A 10877-nucleotide genomic window follows, 5' to 3' on the forward strand; every position below is an offset into this window, starting at 1 on the left:
ATACAATACATAGTCTACATTGATACATATATATGTATATAAAATTTGGCCAATGCAAATAAAATTCACTGCAAAAGTTATACACAATAGATTAAGAAACATTGAAAGCAATATCTACTAAAAAATTCTGCCTATATTAAAAAACTATGCCACTGGAAACATTAAAGCATATTTCTAAAGTCTGTTAAATCCTTCTGCTTTCTTGAACAAATGCTGTATCGTGGTTGCCTAATTTTGGAACTTGGTACATCCTTTGCTTCTTGTTAGGCCTTAACATAAAACTGATTCCCTCCAGCCATAGATAGATAGACAGACAGACAGACAATAGACAGATTGATTGATTTTATGCTTATTTCTACCATGTGGTCCTCAGCTCAGTGCCCCAAAGTGATTGCAAATGTCTTCACTGGACCACAGTCCTCTGGTGGCCGAGGGCCAGGCCTAGGGGGTGAAGTTGTACAGAACCTTGCCCAACCTGGGCTCCAGTGCCCGAGGCGGATGCTATTTGTCTCTCTGACCTGCGTTGTCATACCACACCGGACATGGGCCTCAGCCAACCTTTACCTGACAGTCTCTGTGACAAGTCGTCCGCAACCCTGACTGCCTACTGTAAAGCGATAAGGCCACCTTAGCAAAAACGCAAGTGACTGCCGTGTATACCGACCCCAGGTCCCGAATTGCTTTGACCACTCTTGCTGCTAAACCCACAAGACAGAAGCTTCCAGGGGGCTGAGCAGTGAATGCAGGGCTGTTGAAGTAGGGTCACCAAGACACGGTGATGCTGCCTTTAGCCCCTGCCACTATGCTTTGCATCAGAAGCAGAGAAGCCACTGCAGTGACAACACTTTCTTTGGGGCCTAGAGAAATCCAGTGAGCTCTTGCTTAGAATTCAGGGGGTGGCAGTTCTAGAGTTTGGATGGGAAGAAGACCTATTCATTTTTACTAGCTTCTAACCAAAACTTAGCACTTCTTTCAATCATGAAGGTAGATAACAAACCACAATATTTACCTGTGATTTTATCAGCCAGCAGTTGTTGCTAATAACTTAAAATAAATATGTAAAATGCAATCATGACTATTTTAAGAGAGCAACATTTATTAAACCTACCAGTAAATCTCATTTAATATATTAATCAAGAAGCAGCTAAGCTGAGTGTGGCGCACGATACTTGTAATCTCAGCACTGTGGGAGGCTGAAGCAGGAGGACTGCAAATTTAAGCCCAGACTGGGCAACATATTGACTTAGTGAAACCCTGTCTCAAAACAATAACTAAAAAAAGGAGCCAGGGATGTGGCTCCATGCAAAGGCCCTAGGCTCAATTCCAGTACTGCTACAAACACCAGAAGAATAAAGCACCTATGTAAAAGTATCACATAGTTCAGATTTTTAAGATGTATTTGATAATTTTTCTTCAATACAATTCATTTCCTGTATATTGTGTTTTATGCTTTAAAAAATATTCTGAAAAGGGGCCAAGCGCTCTATGAAACCACAGTTCAAAACCAAAGACTCCAAGTAATAGGTTTCACAGATGAACTTGCATTGCTGATATATAAATAAATATACCCGTCACAGTAGAAACATGCCAGGTGATAGTGACCAATGCTAAAGGAATTTAATTGAGCTCAGGCTTCTAAGAGAGGTTCAACCCTCCTAGACCAAGAGACTTCAATGGAAGGGTGGAGAGAAAGAACCTATTGTCAGCAAGCTTTCAGGACTGCAAGGCAAGCCATTGCCTAACCACGGGCTTGGCCTGCTTCGTGCAGCTGGCTGGGAGGAGGATTTTCCTGTCTTCAAGGATGATTATAGGTTGCCAGGCCTGTAGGTTCAAATCTGTCCTGTGAAGCTTTCGTAAATCCCTCGGACTATATTTATTCTCCATTGAGTTCCCGGATTCTGCGGCCTAGAAGTTCTAGTTTGGAACTCTGACTTAGGGTTTCATTAAGAACTTTACAATGGAAGAAGGTTCTCTGTGCTCCACAGACATGGACTCCTTCATCTTAGTTCCTCCTGGACCTGAGATGATTCTTCCCTGAGGTTCAGCTGATTCATGTTTTCAATGGCTGACTCAGTCCTGACTCAAAAATGACAACATCATTTTAGACTTATAAAGTCTTCAGAGAACCATGGACAAAAATAGAAGAAGGGAACACGTAAATTGAATAAGAATAAAAAGAAAACATACCAAATGAGTGACTACCAGTGTTCCTTTGTCTTGGTTATAAAATAGAAACTCTAATAGTAACACATAATTTATATCTGAAGAGTACTAGGTAGTCCTTATTTTGTTTGATGTCCCCAATAACTCTGTGAGGTAAGCAGTTACAAAGTCTGAATCTCAGAGGACCTAAAGGACTAGCCAAAGGCCCCAGACAAGAAAGTGGGACGTGAGCCTGGGCAGGTTCTCAGTTCTTGGGTGTGGTCTTCTCCTCAAACACCAAGACCAAAGAGCCTGGAGACCTGGAGGTTGCTGGGCTAGTGAAACTAAGTACAGAAAACAAACAAGGACTGTGTGTGTGCTGACTGAAAACTCGATGAGACCTAGGAGCAGAGCAACAAACATAGGCACAATTCCCAGGTTTTCTTAGAGAGAGAGAGAAGGAGGGAGAGACAGAGACCTAACTGAGAATTTGTAATACAGAAGATAGAAAGGAATGCAAGGGCATCACTAGCTATTCTGAGTAAAAGAAAGAAGTTACAATGCACACACAGAAGATAAGATCCAGCAAAAGAAACAGGAAGTCAAAGCACAAAGTGAGAATCTACTTTATGTTTCAATTTTTAGCAAAGTTTCTTGTTAATCTACTCATAGTTACATTGTGTTTTGGTATATGTATGTTGGGACATATATACATGCATATATATTATATAACATTTATGTCGAGACATAAACACATATATATGATAGAGAAGATACGTTTATGTGTGTGTATACACACACACACACACACACACACACACATACACACATATATATGTTGAGCTTCTCTTAGAGGCCCATGCCTAACTATATATATTTTTTCTTACTGAGTTTATTGGTACATTTTAGGTATACAGTACAGTTACATTCATCATTGGGATCCTGTACCTTTACATGACAGGTCCTGGTTCTCATTTTTTCCCCTTACCCCTGCCCTCCCTTCACCCCCTCACCCCTCCCCTATTTACAAAAACTTTGTTTCCATTTTTTCCTTTTTTATATTTTTTCTTTTCTCTTATTTCCTTTCCCCTACATATATTTTTTAACGTATTCCCCATTCCACTAGGCAGTATGATTTATGATACAAACAAAAATGTCTTGGATTCAAAAGTCTATTTCCTACATGGTCGAATAACACACAACCAAAAATACTATCTAACATTTTGGGGTCTATCTACAAATAGGTAAATCACTTCAGCTTTTGGTTATTTTATACTGCAAGTGGGGTGCACTTTATGTTTAGTAGAGTTGGTTCTTATTGTTTTGATGACCTCTCTTCCACCGGAAGAGAAACCTGAATGCTCATAAAAAGAAAAGTGCTGGGGAAGAGGGAGTGCAGGGACAGCCCTGGCTGGTATCTAAGGATCAAATCAGGCTTGCAGTCGGTTGCTACACAACTTTCCAGATCCTGATTTGAATCTCAGGGGCCAGAGCTGTGTGTGCTCCACAAAAGGCCCTTTGAAACTCCCTTCTCTTCCTGGTCTGACAAAGCCCCGGACGGCTGACCTTTGAGGGACAGAGGCATTGGTTTGGCTTGGCCTCTCATCGGCTGTGAAGGACAATGAGCCACCCTTGTCTGTCCAGGATCGGCTGCCTGCTTCCTCCGTTACATCTAGCTTTTAGGTTATTTTCCTAGTGAGCTGTACATGTTTGCCTTCAGCCTTCCAGCCAGAAGGTGAATGTGTGCAAGTCAAAACCCATGTACCCAGCACTCGGAACCAAACAGGAACTGCTCCACACATCTCAACATCTACCCGCTCTGGAGCTCTTCCCGGACTGTCTCTTTGCTCTGACCCTTAGCTGGGTAGGCAGGCTACACGTTAGCTAGCACTGTCCCTGGCCTGCCAGCTCTAGGCTCTCAGACAGCCACCTCCATAGCTGCTCTCACCTTGTCTTGCTAGATGTGCTGAGGTAATGGCAGAAATGGAAAAGGGAAACTTGAAAATATTTTAATCGACCCAGTCATTGTCATGGAAGAATTGTTTTCATGATGATCTTGTGGCTTTGAATAGTCTTTATTTTAATTACATGAGGTAGGGTAGCAGAACATGAATCCGGATATTTCTGATTTGTGGAGACTCTAAATTTTCTGGAGCACTGCTTTCTAGAATCCTACAGATCTGTTCCTCCCTGCACCCCAGTGAAATTTCCAACAGAAGTTGATGTGACTCAGAGTTAAATCCTGCTGGAAATCTGGGACTTGCAAGCCTCAACCTGCCTTAACGTGAACTATTTAGTTCCTCTTGTCCCACCCTTGAAGGGCTCCAGTTTATTAAGGAAATTGTGAAACCCAGTACTTGTAGGGTCTAACGCCAAATCACGAAGCTTTATTCCTCAGCATGGCGGCAGGTTGGAATCTTCATTTTACAGAGCTAATGAACACCGAGTATATATGCTTCCTATCTTCACATAGGTAAAAACTTGTATGACCCCCCAACCTCTCATGTCTTCTAAAAGTTGTATATGCATATTTTAATTAAGTCCCACATAGATCCATGGTATAACTGGGCATTGACACATTTATGTGAAGACCTAGTAAGGGTGGTGGAAGAGCCTGTGGGAGATACCCACAGTGTGGACATGGCTGCTGTGAGTAGAGGGTGCAGCATTTCTGTTCTTGGCCACACCAGATGGATGGGAAATCAAGAAGATTTGAGATTCCTTTAGCAGCTGGTAGGTAACACCAGATACTATATGACCACTTGATTTCAAAATCTTTGAGCTATGCATGCACACACACGTGTGTAACCAGGTAGAGAATGTATACCTTTTAAAGGACCACAACACCATTTACAAAATTTACAAAGCAAACTCACCAAAAACAAACAGGAAATAACATTCCTCAGAGAGCATTCAGAGTATAGTGTAGGTGTTTTTTAAATGTGGCCCTAAGAACAACTTTGGAAAAAAAACTGTACACAGATGATATAACAGTTTGGTTTTTAGTGAAAATTTTTAAATTATATTTTCAGAACTCAAATAACCAATAAATCCCCTCATCTCCAGGACACCACATATTCTTGCTGGGCAAGAATGAAGAGACAAAAGTTGTGAAATCTACGTGACATCCTGTTCTTACTCCTCCTCTTTCTCTCCTTACGGGAAGAAATCCCGGTGCCTGGGATTTTTGTAAACACAAGGTCCTTACTCAATGCTATGGGGAAAGTAAACCTCAAGCCATGGCAGAACGAAACCTTCCAGTTTCCAAACACAGGACAGTCAGGCTTAGTTTGAACCCCAGAGACCAGCTGCGCTACAGTAAGCCTGGCTGGTCCCTCTGTGTTCATATCAAATCAAAACTTGGGAGCACTTTGGATCCATTTCCCAAGTTTAGCATGGAAAGGCTGCGGGAGCCCCAATCCCCTGTCACCCAGACCCCCTCGCACCTCCTGGAGACCTCCAGGACAAAAAGCTGCACACAGTGGCACAGACTCCCTTGCACAGACAGAATCTGTTTAGCCCTGCACATGAATGAAGAACAGGTAAACTTCACTGACCACCGTTTCCCCAAGCAGTTTCTCTCCCACGCACCCCATGGAAAGCCCTCCAAAGACAAAATCGATCGGCCGTCCTTCCAACCTGCCTTCCATCTGGGTCAGATGTTGCCAAACTCCAGAGCATTAGAGGAGCTCCTATCACAAAGCAAACAGAGCCTGAGCAGCTAGAAGGAAAGAAATGCTCTTTAAAAGCTTTTAAATGCTGTTATATTTTTAAAACCACTTACTGAGGAGGTGAGTTGTTTTCTCCCCCTTCTTCCCCAGAAGCACACAACCATTAAGGTTACCTGGAAACCCGTCCAAGAAGCGTGTGGCAAATAGCAACCATGCAATAGCAACATTTGGATTTGTCATCTAATGGGAGAGATTTCAGCAAGGTCATGTTTGGGTAGAGGTGGAATATAAAATTTAATTAGTGTGCATGCCCTGGCTATTTGGGGGGCCATTCACATGAACTTCAGAGGAAGGGGGTTTGTTCCTAGCTTGGTTGGAAGGGCACTGGGCTAGCAGTGGCTGAAATGACATTGGGAGCCACTGATACTACACATAGTCCGGGGAAAGGAAGAAGCAGAAGGGAGAATAAAAAGGCACCGGAAATTATTACCTGTGCCCTGGAAGAACTTCCAGTCAGCTGGAGACATGCCATGCCCAGGCAATGACCCAAGAACAATAAAATGGTTTTTTTGTTGTTTTTTATTTTGGTTTGTTTTAAGAAGCAAAATAATATAGCTTGAAGGACAAGACTCTGGGCAAACACACTTCATAGTGAAGATGATTCAATAAGGTATTGAGAGTCAGCGAGCTCGCCACCCAAGGAAGGAGAGAAGGAACAGGATGGCCGGGCTGGTACATCAGCCAGTGACGCCTGCTGACAACACGTAGCACGGTACCTAGAATGCATGTTACTGGGTAGAGATTTATAGAGCTGTTCACCTCGGATTTCCGTCTCCTATAGAGTAGGGGTGGAAAAGGGAGATGCTTGCTGTGGGTCTTTATAACTTAAGCTACAGGCTTTGGGGGAAAGCCTTCAGTTCATGAAAACACTTTTCCTTCCTCCTCACGCGCACTGCATCTCCAACCCACAGCCCTTCCACGGTGAGGCGAGGCACTGACGTCCGCAATTGCGGGGGAGCAGCAAGTCGTGACTCAGCTGTTTCACCACGAGGCCTTGGCCACAGATGTGGGGCGAAGGGGCCACTGCGAGGAATGGCCTAGGGATGGCGAAACTTGTAGCGCTTTCAGCGACAACCAGCCACGGCCGGCGGCAGCAGGAGCGCCACAGGCTCGCCACCCCTGGCCTGGGATGTCGGCCACACCCAGTACCCTTGTGCTTTGCTCCATAATATATCCCACAACAGTGAAGGATTAGACGCTAAAGATCCAGACAGGAGATCTCCACATGCAAGCCGACCATGGGAAGGGACGGGGTGAGAAGTCCGGCTGACTCCACACTCGGCTCAAAGCAGACAAAGTCGGTATTCTCGGCCTGAGAGGACGGGGCTATGCCCTAGCGTCCTTCTGTCTGTGTGCTTCAGGAGTACGGAACTCACCAGACTGCATCGCCTAGGTCAGAGTCCAGAACAGCCGGGGCCTGCTCGGCAAGAGCTTCTTGCTAGGAGGCACCTGACCTCAACTTCTCTGAAGAGAACGAAGCCCTTTGAAGACCAGAGCCTGGGCTTCCCCAGTCACCTCCAAAGGGCTGAGAGGCAGGAGATTAAAGGCATGACCTGGATGTGAGAGATTTCGTGTCATTTTTGACATAAATTGTCTCTGGAAATGCACTCAAGCCCTCTGTGAGTCTCAGGATCCCCCCATACACCCCCCCACACACACACACTGGTCTGCCCTACCCATCTGGCAAAGAGCAGCTATTAAAAAGTGGCAAACAAAAGCATGGCCTACGTGTGGGAGCCTATGCACACTGATCACAGTTATTTCCTTTTCAAGCTTTACTGTTCCCTACTGCCCCAAGGTACCTGGAACAATCGTAACCTGCCACTTGGCAAAATGTCAGCTCTTTTCTTCTCTCTCACACAGGGTGTATAAATACAACACACACACAGACAGAATGAGAACTTCATTATCCTCAAGCTCATTTTGCGAGGAAGAAAGGGATAAAATTTACGTCACAAGCCCAGAAGGACTCACAACACTGCATACATCCATGAGAACAGATTATGTGTTACAGCATCATGTTTCCTGTGTGTCACGCTGTGGGGAGAGTTCAGTTGGACAAAGTGGCTCTCCTGGACTTGGCTGGACAAATGTATGGGATTTGCTTACTTGCTCATGTGTTTGCTTGTTCACTTGCTCACCTGAGATGTTCACACCCTTGCATCTGAGAAGTGCCTGGTACTCCACTAACACCCCTCACCCAGTTCCACTATGGCGAGAGAATAGCAGGACCACCAGAAAGCCCACAGCTAAGAGGCCAGGAAGGGACAGAAGGCATTGGAGAGGCCACAGACAAGAATCTTCCCACATGGCCTGGGGATTTACCTCAGTGGTGCTGCCTCCTGCCTTGCAAGCACAAGGTCCCAAGTTCGATCCCTGGTACCAAAGAAACCAAAAACCAAAAACAAAGCTTCCCACATTATCGCGTCCCCAAGATTTTTTTTTTTCCTGAGCAAAACCCTTAAAGACTTTTTTTAAAAAAGTACCTAAATCAACAGGCACAAAAAAATACAGAAATTTCTGTGGAAAAACTTTTGAGGGACAGAGATTTGGGTTTTCACAAGATGAGAAAATAAATTAAAATTAGTAGAAAAAAATCCAGAGGGCCCAGTTGGCCAGAACTAGGAATGGGGTGTGGGGAACTTCTAGAAGGCGTGTTTCCCTTTAAATGTGGAGAATACTAGAGGGACAAGTGGCAGAGTCACCGTCACGGCCCAGGCAAGCTCAGGCCCACTGTTGATCCTGCAGAGGATGTTTTCAGCCTCCCTCCCAGGCTAACCCTTTTCAGGGGCTTCTCCTGGCATGAACCTGGGGTGTTATTACCCAGGCTTCTCTGATTCACTTGTGCAAATCCTTCCCAACCCTCCCAGCTCTGCTGTTTTTCTCCAGTCTCTAACCACATCTTGTCTCTTTCACTCACAGTATCAAATTTGGCCAAAATCTTCAGAACAGATCAACTGCAGTCACTGATCAATTCCATGATATTTTCCTAAATGTTGGAAGGAGGAGGAGAAGGGAAAAGGGAGGAGGAGGAGGAGGAGGAGTGGGACAGTAGCTGCAGGTGGCCTAGGAATTGGGATCTAGAGCTCTGGGAAAGTCACCTGCATTCCTGCTACCAGGCCTGGCCAGCCACCACGATCCCCATGAAAAATCCCCGCCAGAGCTTCCTGCCAGAAAAAGATGCTTGGCACTCTTCTCTAAGGTTTCTACACAGAACACTTTTGAACATGTAAACAGTACACAGGAGTTGCCCCCTTAACCACAGTTTCGATTTCTGTGGTTTTAGCCACACGGTCAACAATGTTCCCAAGTATTCAATGGAAAATTCCAGAAATAGACAGTCCTCAAGTTTTAAATTGCACACCCTTCACAGGGCTATGACGAAACCTCACCCCGGCCCCTGCTGTCCGGCCTATGGCAGGCACCATCCCTTCGTCGAATGTATCCACACTGTATGTGCCACCCACTTGGTTGTCACTGAGTAGCTGAATGGCCCTCATGCTATGCAGTGGTTGTGTCCACGTGACTCTATTTAGCAATGACTCCAAAGCGCAAGAGTATTGGTGCCACCAATTTAAATCTGCCAAAGAGAAGCTACAAACTGTTTCTTATTAGTGACAAGGTGAAAATTCTCTACTTAATAAGGAAAGGAAAACGAATCTGTATTTGGGGGTTGCTAAGATCTGTAAGAATGAATTTTCTATCAATAAAATTGTGGAGGAAAAAGAAACTCACGCTCATCCTGAGGTCCCTTGTCTTGAGACACAGCAGCAGCTCATGATAAGGCATGTATGATACACGCACGCACGCACACACAAAATCCCAGTATTTCAGGAGGTTCCGGGCGCCCCAGGGAAGTAACCCTTGAGGATGGGGTGGCGAGGAGGGTGTGCATATCGGTGACAAAATCGCCCCATGGCACATCTGTCCCGAGTGAGTGCTGCTCCTCTCCCCTTCCCCCAATGCTTCTGAAATACTCAAAACTCTTCAGCTAGCACGAAAACAATTGATGACCTAAAAGTTCAAATCACGGCCCAAAGTGCGAGAAAGTGCAATCAGACTCCGGTTTACAGAAATTGAGTCTGAGTCACGGCCAGGCTCTGCAATTCCCCATGAACTCACTCTGCCTGGAATTACCCGGCATCTTCAGTGAGCAAACGTAACTCCGGCCAACCAGGCAGAAGCACTTTGTTTTCCACCGGGCGGTGACGCCAGATCCCCACTGCTTCCGACAAAAGCCCGCGTGTCATCGTTTGCGTCCGTGCAGACCCACTTCCCGGCCGGCCGCTCTGGGACTCTGGGGACAGCGTGAGGGCGCAGCGCCCCCTGCCGGGCATCGGAGTGGAAAGCAGGAACCGGGCTCCCTCCTCGCCGGGTCTGGTTGCAAGAATAAAAAACACGGGCAGAAATACGGATCCTTCCTCCAAACCAGTCCTCGCGTGGGAAGGGGACCGAGAGACGGAGGGTGGGGAAGGGAAGGGGACGTAAAAAGAATTGAGATGTGTATTCCTCGTGTATTCCCCACGAGGAATGTGATCATTCTGCACTGCAAACATGCACTGACAAAAATATTAAAAAAGAGAAAGTTAAAAATAACATTTCTTTAAAGTTTCCCTCCTATATAGTTTTTAATGGAACTTTTATTTAAGCAATGTGTAAGTTTAACACTGCTGCCCGGCAATGTGGCAGCGTCTGCTGAAGTTCTAGGAACACCAGGCCGCAGTGGAGCGGTCTGTAGGTTTTCCTAGCTACAGGGTAAGGAAAACGACAGCATCCGGAGGGCGTCCTCGCACCCACATAGGCCGAGTGCTTCACCCTTGCTTTTTCCACATAATCTGTGAGACCCACACTGTGCGCAGGTCTGCTTTGCCTACGCAAAACTGAGAAAATTGAGGTGGAGTCAGCTGCCTGAAATTAGACAGCACAGACGGAAAGGAGGACTCACACCCAGGTCTTCCGGGCCCAGAGACTGCGTCTAACGTGTGCCTGACAGAATCTGAACTT

The sequence above is a fragment of the Fukomys damarensis genome, unplaced genomic scaffold (assembly GCF_012274545.1).
Source record: "Fukomys damarensis isolate Sample0158 unplaced genomic scaffold, DMR_v1.0_HiC HiC_scaffold_3, whole genome shotgun sequence".
Taxonomy (NCBI): Eukaryota; Metazoa; Chordata; class Mammalia; order Rodentia; family Bathyergidae; genus Fukomys; species Fukomys damarensis.